Consider the following 22741-nt stretch of genomic DNA (forward strand, 5'->3'; position numbering starts at 1 on the left):
ATGTTTGGCAAAATAGAGTCCCCCCCTTCCAGAGGAGAACCGCAAAATGTTCGAACTTAATGACCGGGGCGCCTGCTTATCAACAATTTCTCTGTCCTGTAACCGCCCCTGTATTTAATGTCAGCCCTAGTTAGGGGAAATCTGCTTTAAAATATTACCCAGCATGCACTACCTTATCTTTGCTTTATTCTGAGCGGAAACTTGTCTGTGGGTATTAAATCTAATCCATGTTTAGATGTGAATGATGGCACTAAATTCGCTTGTCTGCGAGTGTATTTTAGAGCAAAATTTCAAGTTTTATAGCGTTTTGCTATTTTAAAATGGACGCCCAATATTTTTTTTATTTTTAAAAATCGCCAAATTGGCGTGATTGTTCCATCCGGATGAAAATTAATAAACTAAATGAGAAATTCACAATGTCTCGTTTATTCTTTTATACGAGCAAAATCGCATTGAACTGAAATAAAAATGCATGGATATGCCGTTAAACTTCCTAAAAGGTTAATTTAGGTCGAACTTCATCGTCATTAAAAATTTTGAGAACAACTAGTAGAACTACCGTTTTTCCTAAGTTGAATTTGTGAAGGTACCGCTAAACGGTGGTAAATTCGGCCTGGACAGGCCCCTGTATATATATATAATATACACACAGAGAGATGATTGTGCTCCAGTAAAAATCCGGATTCCTGGATTTTTCACTAACCGCGACATGAAAGTTTCCGGAAATCATCCATCACATTTATGTATACAAATTCTTGTATATTTTATTTAAAAATATTCGAACCGGAATTTATGTTTGGTGTCTTTTTCATTTGTAATTATTTTTTTCTGGTAGAATAATTAGATGGTAGTAATTAGAGATGAAAGTTATAAATAATTATAATGTAAAGCTTATAAATAATTATTCATTTAAATTTCGTATAATTTACAGTAATTCATTTAAATTATCCTTGCGTATAATATACCTGCAATAATTTAAATTTATGAAGACAATTATTTTTTGAAATCCGTCATTGATGAGTTTTACTCAAGAAATTTTCAAGATTTTTGAGTTGGGCTCACAATTAACACTGTATATATATAATATATGGAAGAAATTTTTGCGTAACTTTATTTTTTTTTTTTTAGTTTTTTTTTTTTTTTTTTTAGTTTTCTTAAAAATGTTTCTTTTTTTTACATAAGTTCAGTAACTACTGAAACTATTACCAATTGTATGTCTGCGAGTCCAAGTTGGTGTCCTAGAAATTGCTCCCATTAGAGAATATGTATCCTTAAATTGTTCTTAAATTTGGAGACAATTTAGTCCTTAATTTTCATATTCTCGACTTCCAGCCCTGTTTGTTTAAGAATGATGATGTAAATACCATAGAGCAGGGATGGCACCGATCACAAAGTTCACTATTAGGAATATTAACAATTGAATTAAAATTCACAAAAATTAACAAAAAAAATGCACAATTAATGCCAAAGAAGCAATTAATAACCATAAAAAAAACAAGCTAACAATAAATTATATGCCAAAAAAATTAACAGTTCTGCTTAAACTAACATCTTATAACCCTAATATAGGTTATTTGTCATCTAATCTGCAACAACAGAAGTCACACTGATGTTACTTTAAGTTGAATTGCGCGTATAACTGAGACATTGCAAAATGTATTTTTTTCGTAGTAAATAAAGAGTTTTGAGTTGATAGTATTTACTATTATTATTTTCCCAATAACCACGAAGTCAAAACTATTTGTCGGCACGTGTATGACCTCGTGAAATTTTTTTTGTTGGAAAAAATGGCATGTTGGTGCATTAAGATTCGCCACCCCTGGCTAAGAGCTTATAATTTAGTAAAATAACTAATTATTTAGTTAAATAACTAATTATTTTGTTAAATAACCAAAGCAATTATAAACTATTATAAAAATACTGTTTTAATATTTTCTTTTTTGAAGAAAAAAAAAATTCTTTCTTCCTCTTGGGGTTGGAATAAACCTTCCTGGGGAGGTTTCTTTCACGGTTCCTCGGTTTTTGCCACACTGTGGTTGGAAACACATCATCCCTGATTCTCTGCTTGGTTAACGAAGTTCATTCACATTATGTATTAAAAAAGGTCGATTGTATTCTGCCTTATCTTAGAAACAGTCATTTATTTGAATTTGACCAGTAAACGGGTGGATTTTGGTTCTTGAGAATTTTTGATAACAAATGCATTTTTTTTTAAAAATTGATTTTGCATTCAATTGACATTTTGCTAAATTTATATTTTCAAACATAATAAGACTTTAATTGAAGGGTGTATTTCAATATTCGTTCGCTAAAAAAGTAATCAGGGGTCTGTTTAGAAGAAATTTGGGTCCGTTTAACGAACCCTTCACAAAATATCTTTTCATAAAAACGGACCCTTCACAAAATATTTTAACTTAAAAACGGACCCTTCACAAAATATTTTAACTTAAAAACGGACCCTTCACAAAATATTTTAACTTAAAAACGGACCCTTCACAAAATATTTTAACTTAAAAACGGACCCTTCACAAAATGATTTTTCTTTTAATCGGACCCTTCACAAATTTGTTTATCTTCATTATTATTTTGTGAATCGAATAAACCCTTTCCAGAAAACAAGAAAGATGGATGTAAACGAATTAAGTTTTCGGCAGACGATTTTCCAATTATTCGTCCGAAATGAATATTCTGCGTTCAGCAGTATAGGCTGAATACAAAACATTTGTATGTTGCATCGCTAATTCAGTAGCTGCAATTGCTGTTTATTTTTTAAAATTTAATTTTTTTAATTATAATTTTACAGAGTTGAGCATAATCTTGTATGTCTTTACAATTTAAAAACTCCTTGAAAAATTTTTTTTGTTGCAATAACGGACCCTATTAACACAAATTCATGAAAGCGGACCCTGGTTGAAAGAATGTGAGTCATTTTTTCCCAATTTCACGAAAAGCGGACCTTTCACAAAATGTCTGGACAGACTCCTGGTAATAATCATAGTAAAAAAAGTCACTGTAATTCAAAACTGTTCATTCAATTCACAACTGTTCATTCAAAGTGAAGCCATGTTATTTTTTTCCAAGTAAAGAGTTATCTGAGATTTAAAACTGAATAATTAAAAATTTTAAAAATCGCCTTACACCATTTTGCTGTATAAATTATCTGGGCTTCAAGGCCACAAATAACTTAAATATTTTAAAAGTTTACAAAAACCTTCGTTTAACGATAAACATACCATAACTTGGCATTTAGAAGTTCTTCAGGGCGATTTGAGTACAGCGTTTGAAAAATTGGAAGGGCAGATTATTGGGAGGGATTGAGAGTTACACATAACAGGAAATGTCATTGTACGCTTATAGAGGCTCGTCACGATTTATGAACTGGCTCTCAGTGCGCATTTAACACTAAACATACCATTACCGGTCAGATGATCATTTGAAAATTTTTGCATCGAAAATGCGCTTATCATCTTATCGTTTTTGCGCATTTGACTTTGACTTTTTTTCAACAATTATATACAGTTAATATTCTACTATTATTATTGTATATTGTTGGTTCCGAATAATACTTGTCGTATATCTATTTCTATCACAACAATTTATTGCTTTATAAGGTTATCGGATCAGAAATTGCGATGTAATGCGTGTTCAACGTATTGCATTCGATGAGTTTTGCACATTTCTGCAAAGACTGTTGCATAGTTAATTCAAACAGAATACCTGTGAATTCAAATTTCAAGAACTAAAATTTTAAATGGGCATTCTTTTGTTAGAAAAAGTGACAAAACTGTTTTGGTGAGTAGCTTATATTTTATTTTGATAACTTTACTTCATTTCTAACTAACTGTCAGATTTTACCCAGAAGAATTTCGAAACAATCAAGATAGCACAAGTTCTTAGAAGAAATAATATTAATTATGAGAATTAAAGAAATATTAATAATTGGAAGAAATATGTTTGCGAAAAATGTATTATGCAAACACCCTGTATATGTCAAAAATGCGTTGAGCAATGGATTAAGAATTCTTATTCTTTGTGTTGCTGAAAAAATAATGAAAGCCGGGGAAAAAATAATGAAAATTATATAATCTTTGAATCAGCTCACACGCTTATTTCCGCCAGAAGGAGTGCTTTCTAATATTGTATAAATATAGCCAAAGCAAAATATGTTAATACAATAGTGCGAGGAGCACTCTAAAAAATGTAAACAAAAATAGAACACATAAAGTAGAAAATAAGTATGAAATAAAACATATATCTATATATATATATATATTAGGGGGATTGGAAAGTAATGTCGTTCGGACGCAAAAAACATTCACTAGTCTTAAAAACTAACTCATTTTTTTTTTGTTGCTAACGAGGGTGAATACAGTATTGATGAAACATAAAATCTTGATAACAAATATCAAATGCGGCGAAACGACATTACTTTCCGGTTCCCTAATTATATATATAAGGAAGGTTAAATATTGAAACCATGGAGATGCTTTCATTTCCCAATCCCATGATTTTTCTAAATAAATATCATTTTCCCATATTATTAACTGGTAGAAATCTCTGACTAAGCCCTGTGAATATTTGATGTGACAAAGCGCTCAAGTCGCTCGTCTGGTAGGTAGGTACTTGTTGGCATAGGGTCATTTCTCAAATAAAAGATGCGGACGGGAGCATCCCTAGCCGCTACTCGATCCTCTTGGGGGTGTGGGTGGTAGATCCCTTCAAACGAAAAAGCATCTCTTGCTTCAACAAGTTGTCATCGGATTCTTGTAGGGAGATCGAATTACCCCCTCCCTTATATTTTATGTTTTCACGCATCCACCCCCGCAGTACGTCCCCTGCATGACAGTGTCTCATTTGGTACTCTTGTGTAACATTAGTTCGGGGGAGTTTTCTATATCCGGTGAGAACCTTATCTCTCTCTTTGGTTGGATTCAGAGAAAAGATGTCATTTCCCCCCTCTCTCTCTGATATAGGCTATATTTGTTGATAAAGGAGCATTGGATTATTAAATGCATCTAATACCAGTTTCACGTATCTGCCAACTCATCTTTTATGAATTTTTCATTAATTTTATGCATTCCCACAAATTTAATTTTCACTATGTACGTTTCTCAATAATGGAAAAAATACTGTTTTATTTATTTAGTACCCATTGACAAAATGGGTTTTGTTTTAGGTTTGACGTGCACACCTTATTTGGACGTCATCACATTTTTCAGCTGTGTTCAAAAGTAATAGTAAATAACAGTGCGCATGCGTCGTCATTGCATACGTTGCCATGGCGACCGCTGCTGTTTGATAATTCTATTTTTCACTTTTAATCTTGTTATGCATTAAGTGGGTGAGCTTGTGAATAAAACAGAATTTCATCATTTGAACTATATATTTGAAAAATTAGACAACAACCATTTTGTCAATGGGTAACCTGTGATCGACTTTCGGTGATCACGATTTTTTTAAAAAAAAATTGTTATTAGAAAAGAAAACAACAAATTATGTTAGTAACAAATGATGTTGTTCTCTACTGCAACTTTAAAGCAATAAATTATGTTGTACTCTACTGGATTTTCGAGTTTCTACTGGTTTAGTTAAAATTCTCCTGGTTTTGGCACGTTTAATTCTCTAAAATTGAGTAAGTTTCATTAAAAAAAAATCCCTATTGAAGTAAAATTTTCGTACAGATTATTGCTTGCTTGAACATTTAAATAAGTATTACTAACACATAATGAAGCGAACCTCATTTATAGAAATAAGTTCAAAACTCTTTTTGTTCTAAAATGTTCCGTTTATTTTGATTCAGAACTCCCTTTTTAAACTAATAAAAAAAAAATCTTAAGTATTTTTGATTAAATAAATGCCTTTTAATATTCGAACTTATGAGTTTATATATAATACATAACATTTCAAGTATGTTTAATGTCAATCATAACTGGAAAATATTGCAGTTCTTCTATTTTGATGACTAAAATTCCCTGTGTGTAAAATATTTAATACGTTATACAACAATTATCATGAAATTAATATTTCGTGGAATATACTGAATTTTTTTTCCTTTTCATGTTGGCAGCTATGGTTTCACTATCCGAATACTACTGTATTCATAGTAATAGAGTAAACGGTTTTTATTCAGCTATTGATGCTAATCTTGTATCGTTAGTCATTATGGGCATTGAGTAAGATTTTCGCTGTTAATTCTTGAACTTGCTTCTTTGTGACACCTTATTGTTCCGAGAGAAAAAAACTGGATTACTCTATTAATTTCGAATTGCCGAGCTGCCAACCCGAAAGTGTTAGCTTGAATATTTAGAGCGGCAGCACAAAAAGCAATTTAGGTTAAGCTTAATTTGTATAATTTTGCCTTCATTCAAAAAATTCTCAACATAATTAATAGGTTTTATATGTATGTTTTACTTGTTTTTATGTAGTGGTTGAAAATATCAGTAAAATTATTATTACAATTCATAATTATCATTAAAATTCATCAATAAAATAATAATCATGAAAAAATCATTATAATTTATTTATAAAATCAAAAATAAAATTTTCGACCATTTCAAGTGTTTAGATAAATCCATACAAGTTTGAAGGTATGAAACATATCCTATACTCCAGGGATGGCGAACCAATGGCACGCGTGCCACTAAGTTCACTATGAAGTATATTAACAATTAAATTAAAATTCACGAAAACAAGCAAAAAAATAAACAATTAGCAAAAAAAAATTAACAATTTAATGCCAAAAAAACGATAACTGTAAAAAAACAAGCTAAAAATAAATAACTAGCAAAAAAACATTAACAGATCTGCTTAAACTAAACATTAACAGATCTGCTTAAACTAGCATCTTACAACCTAATATAAGTCATTTGTCTTCTAATCTGCAACAACAGAAGTCACACTAATGTTACTTTAGGTTGAATTACAAGCATAATTGAGACATTGCAAAATGTTTTTTTTTAATAGTAAATAAAGAGTTTTGAGTTGATAGAATTTAGTATTATTATTTTCCCAATAATCAAGAAGTCAAAATTATTTGACGGCACGTTTATGACCTCATTAAACATTTTTTTGAAAAAATGGCACGTTGGTGCATAAAGGTTCGCCACCCCTGCTATACTCTGTTGCAAGTTAAGAAAAAACCATTATCCCTTTGGAGAGCATGTATCAAAGTGCACGCCAAAAGGATGCCAAGCTCACAGGGCGAAAGTATATAAATATCGCAAACTCTTGAAACGACGTTGCACAGATTCCTTTTGCTTACTTTTTTTATAAATAACAGCTTTTAACAACAGTGATCAGTTGACCTTTAATAAGTTAACGTTAAGAATTAATAAAAATGATATCTAAAATTTATAACTCTGTCTTTCTGTTCTCGTTTAAATTAAACTGATAAAAGTATAATAAATTTTGTTTCTTGCAGACGATTTTCTTTTACAGCGAAGCGAAAATAAAAATCTTTATCACGCATTTGATTTGTTAAGAGCCTGTGAGCATAAGATGCGCCATTTTTAGTGGTCTAATCAAATCCAATGCTCTTGCAACTTCATATAGTTGTTTCTTTTTCAAAAACGAATGCTCTTCTTATTTATCGAAATGTGTCGTCAAGTCTATTATTCCAGTAAGGCTACGAAACTACAACCTTTTTTTAATAATTCTGTGATATATATCAGTACAAATTAACGTTTGACGTGTTTAACTTTTAAATTATTTTTAAAGCATATTTGTATAATTTGATAACGAAACAAAACGGAACTATATGCAGTGGCGGCGCTGTAGCTTTCTAATGTTATAATTATATTTGTGCCGAATATATTTAATTATAGTGCAATAGCTTTTCCTGCAAAATGTTATAAGTACAATTTTTTTTCTTTAAATCAAATTGAATACGACCCAACCAAGAAGGAACAAATAGTTTCTGCTTGGAAGACAAAAAACTTGTTAAGGAATTTGGATAAAATTTCGTTCTTCTTTTTAAATGCAGAAAGAGTTATATTTCTTTCGTTTAAATGAAGTTTTTTTTTTTTCTTTTTGGGAAATCAACCTTTCATTTATCGTAACTCAATTGAATTGCTTTGAAGCTTTTAAGTGAACCCAGCAAATCCTTCTTCAGGGCGGCGTCAGGTCTCGTTGCCATGGGGACTGATTAGTAATAGACTGTCGCCATATTAGTGTCGACACGTGACAAATTGGTTCAAGCGTCGAACACACATTTCTTAGATTAATTAGAGAAAATATTTTTCTCAATGCACGGCTTTTTTTTTTAATCCCTCTTTTTTTCCTTTCTTAATTCTTATTGCGTATGTTCTTTAGTACACAATTTATCGATATTTCGTCCTCTTGAGAATTTTAGTGGAATATGTTTTCCATTATATCGATTTCCGTTTCAACGAAAATTCTCGTTACTGCGGAATTTTGTCCGAAATCGAACGTCATTCTTTTAAAAGTTTTTTTTTTTTAATAAAAAAAAAAAAATACATATTGTTTCCTGGTTTTGCTTTTGTGGAATGGTTTAAAATAATAAAAAAATGCTCAAAAAAGGGAAGAAAAAAAATTGTGCGAATGGTTAAACTATTTGCATATTTGGACCGTATCTTTAAAATGTTATCTTGGGTAAAAATTTCCTTGAATTTAAATGTTTATCTTCCGTGAAATTTTCCCAAAAAAGTCTCTAAGTGATACATTACCTTGGGTGATATTTTCCTTAATAAAATACAGTCGGACTTCTATTTAACGAACTTCCATTTTGCGAATTCCTCTATTTTGGAATTTTTTTCGTGGAACCAAGAACATTTTGGAAATTTCCTCATAAAATAACTTCTAAATAGCGAAGTGATTTTTTTATTTTATTTAACGAACTTTTCTTTGAGATCCCCTTTCCCCTTTTCCTAAAATATTTCAAAACATTTCAAACTTGTTAACGCATTTTATGGGGGGAATGACCTCTAACTGATTTTCGAAGCCGCTTAGCTTATAGAGAAATTTAGTAAAATCCCTTTCCCTTTTTGTTTGCATTTCAAACCAAAAACTCAGGCAAAATTAACGGATTTTATAAGTAGCGATTAAACTTAAGAACGCATGTGATAATGTAGGAATAAAATTACTTTTATAATAAATGCAGAATCAGGGGTCTGTTTAGAAGAAATTTGGGTCCGTTAACGGACCCTTCACAAAATATCTTTTCATAAAAACGGACCCTTCACAAAATATTTTAACTTAAAAACGGACCCTTCACAAAATATTTTAACTTAAAAACGGACCCTTCACAAAATGATTTTTCTTTTAATCGGACCCTTCACAAATTTGTTTATCTTCGTTATTATTTTGTTAATCGAATAAACCCTTTCCAGGGCAGAAAACAAGAAAGATGGATGTAAACGAATTAAGTTTTGTCTTCGGCAGACGATTCTTTCCGTCCGAAATGAATATTCTGCGTTCAGCAGTATAGGCTAAATACCAAATATTTGTATGTTGCATCTCTAATTTAGAAACAGCAATTGTTGTTTATTTTTTAAAATTTAATTTCTTTAATTATAATTTTACAGTGTTGGGAATAATCTTGTATGTCTTTACAATTTAAAAACTCCTTGAAGATTTTTTTTTTTTTTTTTTTTTTTTTGCAATAACGGACCCTATTTGCACAAATTCATAAAAGCGGACCCTGGTTGAAAGAATGTGACTTAACATTAATTTTATATTCACAAATTACGATTAATTTTTTCACAATTTCACGAAAAACGGACCTTTCACAAAATGTCTGGACAGACCCCTGAGAATAATATGCTAACTGATTTTCGAAGCTGTTTAACTTTTTTAAAAAAAAGCAGTATAATTTTATACATAAATTTAGCTTTTTTTAGTTGCAAATGAATGTAGCATGATAGTGTAACACTGTATAATGTTTTGCTCTATTCTTGTAGATTTCTTTTATGGTTAAGATTTATAAAATAAATAGTAGATACTAGTTTACAAGATAAAGGTGTATTGATTGCTATTTTAACTATCTCTAGTGTTAATGAATTTAAAACCTGTTTTAAGTTGTTTAAGTATTCCATAAGGTGATTTTCTTTATAACGAATTTTCCATATAACGAACTTATCGGGATTTAGCATTTTCGTTAAATAGAGGTCTGACTGTATATACATTTTCCCTAAGAGTAAACAGTTTCAAAAATGTAACGATGAGTAAGCCAGCAACCGAAAAGGAGCTGTTAGGGATCACGATGATACTTTTACTAACGATAAGAGATAGTTAATAATATGGGTTCTCCGTTCAAAATTATGAAATACCCAGAATGCCATGTTGTCGTTTAATGCAACACGTTTGAAAAGAAAATTCGCGGAACGTCATTTCCGTTTACCCTTCACTCCAAAACTATTCTCAAAGAGTATATTTTACTATAATTTTAGCATTTCATCCATTCAGTTCCTATATTAATTTTGATTTTTTATTCTTTTCAGGTGAGTGTTTCTGAAAAATGACTACTTATAACTGACTGAGGTAAATTTCAATAATGATTGTTATCATGTATGCTTACAGGGCTCAAAGTTGTCCTTTATTTCCATTTAAAAAAAAAAAAAAAATTCTTAATTTTTAAGCATTTCACTAAATTTTCTGAAATCTTTGTAATTTTTCCAAAGTTTTGTTGAAGTTAACAGGAGGAATGAATATCATTTATGTAAAAAAAAAAAAAAGAATTGAATAAATTTCAAAATCAAAAATGATGTTATATGCCATGAAACAAAGTAAATAACAAAATGAACGACAAAGTCTTCATGACGCGTCAAGTACGATATTTATGTACTTAAAGTGTTTGAGGCAATTTACCCTTGATTTGAAGGCAGAGCATTCGATGTGGGAAAAATATATAAAAGCTTCTATCGGTCTAATTAGTAGCAATTGCTACTACTTGACGATTTTCCATGTTTAGACAATTTTCTACTCTTTTTTGTACAAAGAAAAAAAATTAAATTCGTAACTTTAAAAAAAGAAAAACATTTTTTTTCCTTTTTTCTTCTTTCCTTTTTTTTTCTTCTTTTTTTTTTTTTTTTTTAATGTTCATTTTTTTTCACTTAAATGCAGGAACTACTAAATCTATTACCATTTGTATATATACGAATTCATTTATGTAGAAGTTTAGATTAACCTATCGGGATACTTATGTTGTACTTTGTAATTGTGATTGTAGTAACATATAGCGCAATATTTTAAGTATGTTATTATTATAACTGTCAGAACAGCTGACCCAATTTTTGGGCTTACGGCTACTAATGTTCAACGCCGTAGCCATGTCATTTTGAACCTAATCCTGAAGACAAGAGTACTCCTGTATCGAGTATTGGGAGAAATTAGCCTTCTTGGAGAACTTTTTGATGGAACTAACCCGCATTTGCGTTGCATGAAGAGGAAATATCTGAAACTTCCCATGGTTAGCCCGACGGCAAGGGCACTCTAATCCGTGATCCGTTTACCACTGAGGATATTTTACGTCAGCACTGTGGTGGATGCGGAATTCGCTGGGATTCGAACTCGGGTCACCTCATTGAAAGGTGAACGCTCTATCCCCTGAGCCGTCGCGGCTCTATTTTAAGTACAGTAATATCTTTTTAGAATGATTGGTAGGGAACTTGGCCCATGTCCAAGAGATCTTGGGTTCGATCCCCGCCTGCCGAAGACTCCTCGTGTAGTAAATGGTGACTGATACACACATTAAATCTGTCGAGTCATAAAGTCCTCCATGTTCCCATTACAAATCAGGTACTGATCCTGGAGTTTCCTTGTCTTCTGGATTGGTTCAAGATTACAAGCCTACGGAGTTGAACATTATCTGTCGTAAACCCAAAAGTGGGTCGGCTGTTTAACGACGGTTATAAAATAAAATATGTTTTGTATCGGAATAACATCTGGCCGTGCTTTTAGCGTCGTAACTTAATACCCTTCTCAACTACTTGGTATATAATCATTTCCAAACAAAACCTCTTATTTACGATATACAACCCCCTCTTGTTTTCCTTCGATCACTAACCACCCTCGCGCTTTTACCTTTTTATTGATTTTTTTTCTTCCTTCCTCTGTTAGAATAAAGAGAAAAAACGAGAACATGGTTTCATTGCCGATCACGTAGACTACGGTTTTGAATTATTAAAATATTTCTACGTGGTGATTCACGTCGAATGCATATTTCATAGTGTTCTGAGATAACTTGTAATAAGTATTTTTTTTCAACGTGAAAAATTGCTTTCTCTTTTTATACCACTTTATTTCGTAAACATACCGACTTTTTTTTAACTTCTTCCAGCAGAAGAATAAAAAAAAAAAAAAACGGCGTCACGATTTTTGGCTAAGAATAAAGCGCGCCAAGGAAGTGTTGTTTTCAGATAGTACCTCCAAGGAACTGTAATACGGGCTTTCCGGCGTATTTCCCAGGACACACAACCAGATCATTTTCAACAAGGGCCGTTGTGTGTGGGGGTGTGAGTGCAGAGGAGGAATATCGATTGGTTGGAGGGGGATATCGATTTGTGTCAGACGGAGGGGGCAAAGCTTATTGCGCTAGTTGTACCTGGACCGGCAATTTCCGTAATTATTATTCTTGCGCGTGTTATCAACAATTTATAAGGGAGAGAGTAGTAACTCATATCGTTTATGAGTTGATGGTTGATTTGACATTTCAAATAACCGGCCTCCGGACCGAACGTTGAGTTTTTTTAAATAATGTACAATTAATTTCGCCATGGAGCAATTTTTGCATCGAACAAGACATCATAAAAGAGCCCCCCCCCCCCTATCGCGTGCGTCCTTGCATGGTAGAGCTAAAAAAGATTCTATTCCAGATATTTTGGAATAAAATAAGTTATTAGGCTAAAAATCCCCCCCCCTTTAATGATGTAAACTTGCTATACGTCATAAGATTAGGATACTTACTTTGAAACAATGATACATCTAAAATAAAACAAAATTTAACTTTTACGTCAGCGGTTCCCAAAAGGTGTTCCATAGGGTTCCGTGACAGAATTACAGAAGTTCCAAATGTCATTTTTTTTTTAAATTTGTAATAATGACATGAATGTCCAATCGGAGCCGTGATGGAGTGTTCGCCTTCCAATGAGGTGCGCCGGGTTCGAATACCAGCAATGGCTGGGCAATACGAATTGTGCATCCGGCTCGAACTGGCCGTAGTGCTGACGTAAAATATCCTAAGTGGTAGACGGATCATAGATTAGAGTCCTTTCGCTATCAGGCTAACCGTGGGAGGTTTTCGTTTTCCTCTCGATGTAACGCAAATGTGGGTTAGTTCCACCAAAAAGTCCCCCACAAAGGCAAATCTCTCCCAATACTTGATTCAGGAGTTCCCTTGTCCTCTGGGTATGTTTCAAAATGACAAGGCTACGGAGTTGAACACCCGACCCAATTTTTCAGTGTTCTATTATGTTCAACTCCATTGCCTTTTAATTTTTAACCCAATCCAGAAGACATTTGAACTCCCGGATCAAGTATTGGGAGAAATGTGCCTTCGTGGAGGACTTTTATGTTTCAACTAACCTCATTTTCGTTATATGGAGAGGAAAACTTCCCACGGTTAGCCTAACGGCAAGTGGACTCTAACCCATGATCGGTGAACCACTGAGGATATTTTACGTCAGCACTGTGGTTGGTTTGATCCGGCTCAAATGCGGAATTCGTATCTACCAGTCATCGCTGGGATTCGAACCCGGCACACCTCATCGGAAGGCGAATGCTCAATTGAGGCATCACCGTCAGCTCAATATCATGTTCACAAATTTCGAATGAATTGCGGATTTGTATAATATACATACATGTAAACATCTTGCTTTATTTATATTGATTTTAAGCTTCTGTGCAGGGCAAATGATACACTCAAAGAACAAATTCAAAATATGTACTAAATATTTCATTCTTCACAATCAATGTATATTTTTTTGGTGTGTATATTCGGAATTCGCTAACGAACTTTTTTTTTTATGCCGGAGTTCGGCCAAAAGAAGCCCTAAAAAAAAAAAAAAAAATGAGTCCGAAAATGATCAATTATCTAATCTCATTTTTCGCTTGCAGCTCTCATTGAAAAAAGAATTATTTCTTGTCTCTCTGTGACGGAAGGATATGTTTACTCAATTCTGAAAATAATATCCTTCCGATAGGTTGAGTAGACTCATCATTGAGATTTATATCAGTGTTCACGAAGCTGTTTTATTGGTTCTGATTAGACGTTTTATCTCTTCACTGGTGATGCTATTGGATGGAGAAAAAAAAGGCTACCAACATGTCATCAGAAATTCGAATATTAAAATATCTTTTCTTATTTTAGGCAAATGCTATTAATCTTATAATTGAAGGCAAAGAGGAAGACAAGATTCAGTAGACAGTGTGGGGGAGGGGGTGATGAGGTCACCGACCCCATGCGTCTATTCGACTACTTAGAAAACTTCAACTATTTACCGCAGTTACACTTTCTAGCTGATGATGAACTTATCATTTTTATTTCAAACAAACATAAAGTTTTGATTCATAAAGTTTTCATTCATCAGCTGAGAAAAAAAAATTTAATATTTTATTTGAAATATATATATAAAGTCGTATATTTAAAATATTATTTCTCAGGAACTATTCAACCGATTTCGCTCAAACTTAGTATTTTGTTATCTAAAATTCATTTTGCAAAAAATTTATAACCTTATAATTCGAAATTTTTATCGACTCTTATTATATAAAATAATATTTTTACTGCTGACATTTATTTTTTTGTTGCATGGAATTATCTTTGAATAAAAGAGTTTTATAATTGTGTGCATAAGTTTTTTAATTCGCTTAAAAAGTTCTCGAGATATGGCGAAATACTGAAAGAGTAAAATTTACATTATGGGGTAAAATATTTTGGATCGCTCTCCTGATCCAGCAATGGGGACCCTCTTTTCCCAGATTGCTGCTACCCCTCATATCATGAAGATAATCCGTTGTCGAAAGAAAGGGTATGTTTATTCAGGGTATGTCGCAATTTCGATACAAGGAGAGGAAAACCTCCCACGGTTAGTTTGACGGCAAGGGGGACTTTAACCATGATCGGTCTACCACTGAGGATACTTTACGTTACAGCACTGTGGTCGGTGTGAAGCCGGATGCGGAATTCGAATCGATTAGCTCTCGCTTGGATCGAACCCGGAGCACTCCATACCATGAGCCACCACTGCTCTGAGTATGCAATTTGACGTAGGTTAGTTTTTTTTATCTTTTAAATAAATTTTATTACCTAATAAACCAATTTGGTTGATGTTAAAAAACTTGTAAAGCTAGCACAAAAACCAAGATACTTATAAAAAAAAATTAGGAAAAAAAAATATCTTGAATTTCATACTCAGTTTCCATCTTTTTGACAGTCGAGTTCGTTCTGGGTGCCCCTTAAGAATGTTATTCCTACATTATGCATAGTTGCCAACCCTACTGGATTTTTCACTAGGTTACTGGATTTTGCCAGTTTCTCCTGGTTTTCTGTTTTAATAAATTCTCCTGTTTTGTGAAAATTCCCTAGAAGTAAGTTTCTTAAAAAAAATCCTTATCGAAATAGAATTTTGGCACAGATTATTGCTAGCTTGAATATTTAGTTATGTGTTAGTAATACATAATGAAGTGAGTCTTATTTATAAAAATCAGTTTAAAAAAAAATTTTTTTTTGTTCTAAAATTTTGACTTAATTTGTTATTCAGAACTCCCTTTTAAAATTAATTAAATAATCTTTTAACTATCTTGAATGAATTAAATGCCTTTTAATGTTTGAAATTAAGAGTAAACATAATCTATAACATGTTTAATGTCAATCATAACTGGAAAATATTGCAGTTTTCCTGTTTTGGTGACTAAAATTCCTTAAAATTCTCTATGTGTAAAATATTTTGTACACTATTCAACAATTATCATGAAATTTATATAATTTCGTAAAATATATCATATTTTTTCCTATGCATGTTGGCAGCTATGTAGTAAATACCCAGTTTGCTGAGTATAAAAATGGAGGATTAAAATCACATTTCGAATCTTTTTACTCCGTCTTCATCTTTTTGACAGTTAAGCTTGGTGGATATGCTCCTTAAAAACGTTATTCCTACGTTATGTACTTCTTTCACTTCATCACCCCCCAACAATTCTTGGATTATAAGCATCCACAACTAATAATCCCAACTCCCTGCATCCGCTTACCCGGTTTTTATTTCCCCAGGGTATCTTCGCAGAATTCCTCTATTCAATCAATTATTCATGCGCTACTTTTTTTTTTCTTTCCTTCAGGTACCCCTAATAATAAATAAATTGCCACACATTTATTGTAGCGGGTGCTGGGGGCACGCGCAAGTATCAATTGCCTCCTCTGCGCTAGAAAAGGTACGTTTTTGGGGGGTGGGATGATGTCTTCTGCAGGTAATGATTTCTTTTCTGTTCTGTCGCATCTGTAGAATGTTTTTGATAACCCAAATAGCTCTTGAAAACGCGTCACGTTCCTCTTCAATAGCGACCCTCGTGTCCTCTTACAGGGATGTCACGTGTCATCAGCTACACCCCTTATAGTCGAGTTTAAAATTTAATTTTAATTTTTAATGCGGACCGTATTTAGTTACGCTTTGTGTTGCGTCTCAGCAGTAACTTGATTAGCTACGTATCCTTTCCTTTTTTTTTAAGCCATTTTCGTCCTGACGTACCCGTGAGTAATTTAATCGCTCAGATTTTTTTTTTATATGATTTTAATGCCTTTTGTAAGATATGCTTCTTGTCATTCAAAAGAAACCGATCCCCTCCCAACATTAGGTGCTTTACTTCGCACTTGAACGGCTTTTTTTAAAATTTCGAATAACAATTTTTATTTCGATAAACAGTTACATAGCTGGAAACTGTACTGGATTTTCTCGTATACTACTGGATTTTACCAGTCTCTACTGGTTTAGTTAAAATTCTCCTGGTTTTGGTACATTTTCGAAAATTCCCTAAAATTGAGTAAGTTTCCTAAAAAATCCCTATTGAAATAGGAGTTTTGTACAAAATCATGGCGCTTAGCGTTTTTAAAAAGTGCTTATAGGTGCTTCTTTTCGATTTTCGAAGTCCTTAAAAGGTGCTTTTTATCATTGGGTGTTTTTAAAAAGCGCTTTATTTTTCCTTTTTTGAAAATAAGGTTTTTTTCCTTTACCATGTCAATTTTTGTCGCGTATTATGCTTAAACTTGCTTTTCACTTTGTTCTATTCAACGTTTTTACAATTCATTCCCCTGTAATTCATTTCGGCTTACCGACGGTCCGTAGCATATGAAAGCGACAGTCATTTTACATGTTTGATAAAATACTTGAGTCCGCATGTGCGTTCTACTGAACTGGGTTCGGTGAGATTATAGCTCTCTCATGTGCAACTCTGCTACATTTTGCAACATGTTCTCAATTTCAGGCTTCATTTTCCACTCTCTGATATCGAACCGAAAAATCTTTCGTTCTTTTTATGGTAGCTAATATAATCAAGAAATAAGTAAAAGTTCTTTGTCAGAAACTAGTTATTTTCTCTTGATCATCTAAAGTCTTTGAAGATTATTTTGCGTTTTGTTAATGTATATAGTGCTTAAAAATGTTATTTGAGTACTTACAAGGTACTTATATTTTGTTAAAAGATTTGGCTGTGTGCCTTGCATTATTGGTTGCTTTCTTGAATATTTAAATAAGTATTAATTACTAACACATAATGAAGCGAACCTCATTTATAGAAATCCGTTTTGTTATAAAACGTTCAGTTTATTTTCATTCAGAACTATCTTTTATGAACGAAATGCCTATTAATGTTCGAAATCATGAGTAAACATAATGCATAACGTTTCAAGTATGTTTAATGTCAATCGTAACTGGAAGATATTGCAGTTTTTCTCTTTTGGTGACTATAAAAATCCCTAAAATTCCCTATGTGCAAAATAGTTATTGCATTAATCAATCACGAATTTTGTTATTTCGTAAAATCTGCTGAATTCTTTCCTATTGATGTTGAAAGCTATGCAATTATTTCTTTGTAATCAGATATTCAACAATCGAACTAGCCCGTATTTGCGTTACATGGAGAAGAAAACCTCCCACGGTTAGCCTGACGGCAAAGGGACTCTAACCCATGATCCGTCCACCACTAATGATATCAACACTGTGGTCAGTGCAGGCCGGATGCGGATTCGTATCGACCAGAGATCACTGGGATTCGAACCCGGTTTACCTCATTGGAAGGCGAACGCTCTATCCCCTGAGCCATCATGGCTCTGCTGTTTTAATTTGGGCTTATAAAAATTCGAAGTAAACAAATTTAAAATAAAAATTGTTCATTAGTTTTGATAATTTTATTTGAGTGAAAAAATCTTGCCAAATTGGCGATTTTTTAACAAAAAGTTTAATATCTTTTGAAATGTTGAAATTATGTCTGTTCTTATAATTACTACACAGTGTACTACATAATTTAAAATTATTTCTTATCAAGTTTAAGGCATGTAAAAACTGTGGCTCTTTTTTTATTTATTTTTTTATTTTTATTTTGCTTCGCCGAAAAGCTCCGAAAAAACACTGTTTTGTAAGGTAACGTAATGATAATCTCTATGTTGTATCAGAATGAACAATTCGTGTTAACATTTCATGTTGAGTGCTTTACATCAAAGAGAATCTGTGTCATTTTAATCTTGTCACTAGTGAGAAGGTATTAGTACAAGGGGAGAAATTACCCCCTCCCCCTCCATCTCTTCACATTCCGATGATAGTCTGTCGGGCGAAATTTATCAGCCGTGAAGATACTGATTTCAAATGATGACTTGTGTGACCTGTTCTTCTCTTTTCCCTCCCCTTCCCTGTTTTCACTCATCTTTTGAATTCTTACATCTGTTCTTTTTTTCCCTTTCTCTTTCCAGTTTAAGGAATACCTGTTATTTTAGTGGGTAATTCCTACAAGTTCCTCATTAGTTTTTTTTTTTTACATGGTTGCAGGAAAATGTAGTTATATCGTTGCGATTTGAGTTCTTATCTCAAATCGTTTCTTATCTCTTGCATATTTTTTAAGTTTTGAGTGTGCTACGCTTAAAAAAATCAAGAGTTGGGATTTTTGACGTCCTTAACTGGTCTTAAACTGTTTTAAAGTATCCAAAACCTGTGAAGATAAAAATTCTATAGGTGTCACCATTGCGCACATAATAATTACATGTATTAATAAATATTTATAGCTTTTTATACTATCTGCTTTAACTTATTAAGGGAAAAATAATATAATATACTATAGTAGAAAAATATTTAACTTTTGAAACTCCACAATTCATTGAACAACAAAAGTGAATACCTTATCCTTTAAATATGAATAAATATGCTTTTTAATCCTGATAAATTGTATTTTTACTTAAGGATGAATTATGCAATATAATAATAATTATATTTTTAATAAAACAAAAACTTCATTTTGTTTCTTATTCAAAAGTTAACCTTTAATTTTACTCAATATTTTTTTTAATTTAAATTGTAACATAATTTTAAGTAAAAAATAAGCCTTGCCAACTCTGATTTAAAACATACGCACGAATAAAAAATGATAGGTATCTATTTTTTCCAGAGTTGGCACGGTTTAGGACAGAATGGATTAATCCACGGTTTAAACCATCCCTGTACAAAACCCCTTTGTCTAAAACTGTGTTAAATTTGCTCAAAACATTTTTATTAAAATTATGTCGCAATTTTTTTTTAAAAAAACATTGTGAAAAATGAATTTTTGAACAAAAAAAAAAAAAAAAAAATTAAGACTAGTTTTTGTTTTATTAAAAAAGTTTATTATTTTTCATATTTATATATCATCATTTATCCTTGTGCAAAACGTAATTTATCAGTATTGAAAGCATATCTATTCTTAGCATATTCAAAGGATAAGGTACTATTCAGTTCTGTTGTTCAATGAATTGTAGAGCTTCAAAAGTTATAAATATTTTCCTTCTCTATTATATTATATTATTTTCCTTTAATAAGTTAAAGAAAATTGCATTAAAGGAATCAAATATTTATTAATATATAATTATTATGCATACTATGTTTACGCCTGTAGAATTTTTACCTTTTATCAATGTTCAAGGTTTTGGACACTTTAAGACATTATAAGACAGCTTTAGTCAGTTTAGGACAGTTTAAGACAGTAAAACCCACGTGTCATGTCCAAAACCAGTTTAGAACGTCCAAAACCCCAACTCTGGTTTAATTATGTTAATTAATGGCACTTAATGAATGAAGTAGGAAATCAGACATATTCATAAGGCATTAGTTGCCAAAAAAAATATACAATATATGTATATAAAGCATTTTTGTAATTCTGAAAGCTAACTGTAGGATATTTAATTTTAGATTTTGCTAAATAAATGTAACTCTGTGTAAAGAAGATCTAATATTTTGTATATTACAGTTTAGTTTTTATCAAATTAAATAATTAATGATTACTAAAAATTATTTTTTGGTGAAATTATCGCTCCTTTGTTGAGCCTAATTAGTTCAATATATTGTAAAAAAACGCAAAATAATAATTTTTATGTGGTCTAAAAGGAAGTCATTTTGACTGCTTTTTAATTTCAATTAGAAAAACAATGTTTATAATGACACAATTTCTTAGAATTTTGTGATTTTTTTTTTTGTACGACATATTTTTTTTATTGTTAATATTTACTAATAACTTGTTATGTAACTGTAAATAATATAAAAAATATAAAAAATTTATTTTAAGCAAATTTTTTTACACATTAGTTATTCTTTCAAAATCCTGTCATTTTAACTGCTTTTGTGCAATATAGGTACTAAGTTTCAGTCTTACTAATGTGTTAAAAAACCACTTCGTTTATATTTTTCAATACTTTGATGAAAAAGTAGTGATTATGGAAGGAAAAACATTTAATAATTTTTTAAGTGCTTGTGTGTTTCATGTCCAACCGATTCTCCCCCCCCCCCCCTCGACAGTTTACTAACAGTTTTAACTTTTTTTCCAAAGCATCCGATCTGAATCCCCCCCCCCTTGATGACACATTTTCGAAAAAATAAATAAAGCCTTGTATATGTTTTAATGACACTTTTTCAGGCTTTTAATCTTGTTGCACATATTTTCCTGTTTTTGTAAACAAATTATTAACGTGTAGTTAAAAATGTAGGTGGTAATAGTACACATTTCATTAAGCCTTACATGAATTTTTGCGATAAAATGTTTTTAATGGAATGCCTTAATTTCATCCCCTAAAATCAAATTCTTGTTTGAAATAATTCAACGATCCATAAATATATAATGAACGTCTGGCCATCTTTTTTAATTAATATATTATCAGCAGTTTTCGAAAAGGATTGCAAGGAGACGAAGTAGAGAGGAGAGGTATGTGCTGCTTTAATTTCAAGGTAGAGTGAGCGACTATTATCGAAACAATGGAAGCATGTCCGCAATGTGCTTACAGCTCCTTCGGGCGTTCACTCCCTGGTGTTTTGAGAAGTTGATTAGTTGGCGAAGCTTTTACTTCACTCTGTTTTTATCACCTTCGACAATTCCTTTTTTGAAATTACTATTTGCTCTGCATTTTTGTCTCTGCTTGATGTAAAGTGCATGTTTATTCTATTTCTTATTTATTTTTATTTTAGTAAAACAAAAATCAAAGCACGCAGTTAAATTCATTTCTAAACTTATTTGACAAGTTTTTTTTGTATATTTTTTTTCCCCTTCTAAGCTTGATTTCATAATTTGTGCAACTTGTTATTTATTTTTTTAAAAAAGCTGCTTTATGTGATGCATTCCACGATATATACCGTCCCTAGGCCAAATTATTATACGCACTGTAAGATTCTATGCAAAATCTTAACTATCAGGTGATACTATACAGCTTTATTGTTTTTACGCGATTGAAACAGGGTTGCAATTGTTTACGTTAGTCAGGGGTCAGTTTGGAAGAAATTTGGGTCCGTTAACGGACCCTTCACAAAATATTTTAACTTAAAAACGGACCCTTCACAAAATGATTTTTCTTTTAATTGGACCCTTCACAAATATGTTTATCTTCATTATTGTTTTGTTAATCGAATAAACCCTTCCCAGGGCAGAAAACAAGAAAGATGGATGTAAACGAATTAAGTTTTGTCTTCGGCAGACGATTCCTCCATTATTCGTTTGAAATGAATATTCTGCTTTCAGCAGTATGGGCTAAATACCAAATATTTGTCTTGCATCTCTAATTTAGAAGTAGCAATTGCTGCTTATTTTTGAAAATTTAATTTTTTTTAATTATAATTTTACAGTGCCGAGCATAATCTTGTATCTATTTACAATTTAAAAACTCCTTGAAAAAGTTTTTTTTGCAATAACCGGACCCTATTTGCACAAATTCATAAAAGCGGACCCTGGTTGAAAGAATGTGAGTAATTTTTTCACAATTGCACGAAAACCGGACCTTTCACAAAATGTCTGGACAGACCCCTGTTAGTGTATCAATTGGTTAACATTGTAATCCAATACTTTAAAAGTAAATACAAATGGGAAGTACAATAAAAAATCTCCTGACCAAAAACCCACTATATGCATGTTTAAATATAAAAGTATTGCCCATAAACATGCATTAAAACATGTATTAAAAAACATGTGCATGTAAACATGTGCAAAACATGTATTAAAAAACTACAGTGCGTCTAATAATTGGGTCTAATTATTATCATATAGTTATATAATACCTGATACAATAAATATT

At 31.8% G+C, this 22741-nt stretch overlaps 1 protein-coding gene across 4 annotated transcripts in view; it reads left to right on the forward strand.

Annotated features, from left to right (window-relative positions):
- LOC107440642 (plexin-A2) overlaps positions 1 to 22741 on the forward strand; it is a 526176-nt gene that overhangs the window by 386719 nt on the left and 116716 nt on the right. The window contains exon 2 of one of the 4 annotated variants that reach the window (XM_087164667.1): positions 10458 to 10497. The exons of the other annotated variants lie outside the window; for them this stretch is intronic. The gene's annotated coding sequence lies outside the window, so the exon portion shown is untranslated. The remainder of the gene's footprint in view (positions 1 to 10457; positions 10498 to 22741) is intronic. 4 annotated transcript variants of the gene reach the window in all.

This window comes from Parasteatoda tepidariorum, chromosome 5 (assembly GCF_982258835.1).
Source record: "Parasteatoda tepidariorum strain Cologne lab strain chromosome 5, Ptep-v5.0, whole genome shotgun sequence".
Classification (NCBI taxonomy): domain Eukaryota; kingdom Metazoa; phylum Arthropoda; class Arachnida; order Araneae; family Theridiidae; genus Parasteatoda; species Parasteatoda tepidariorum.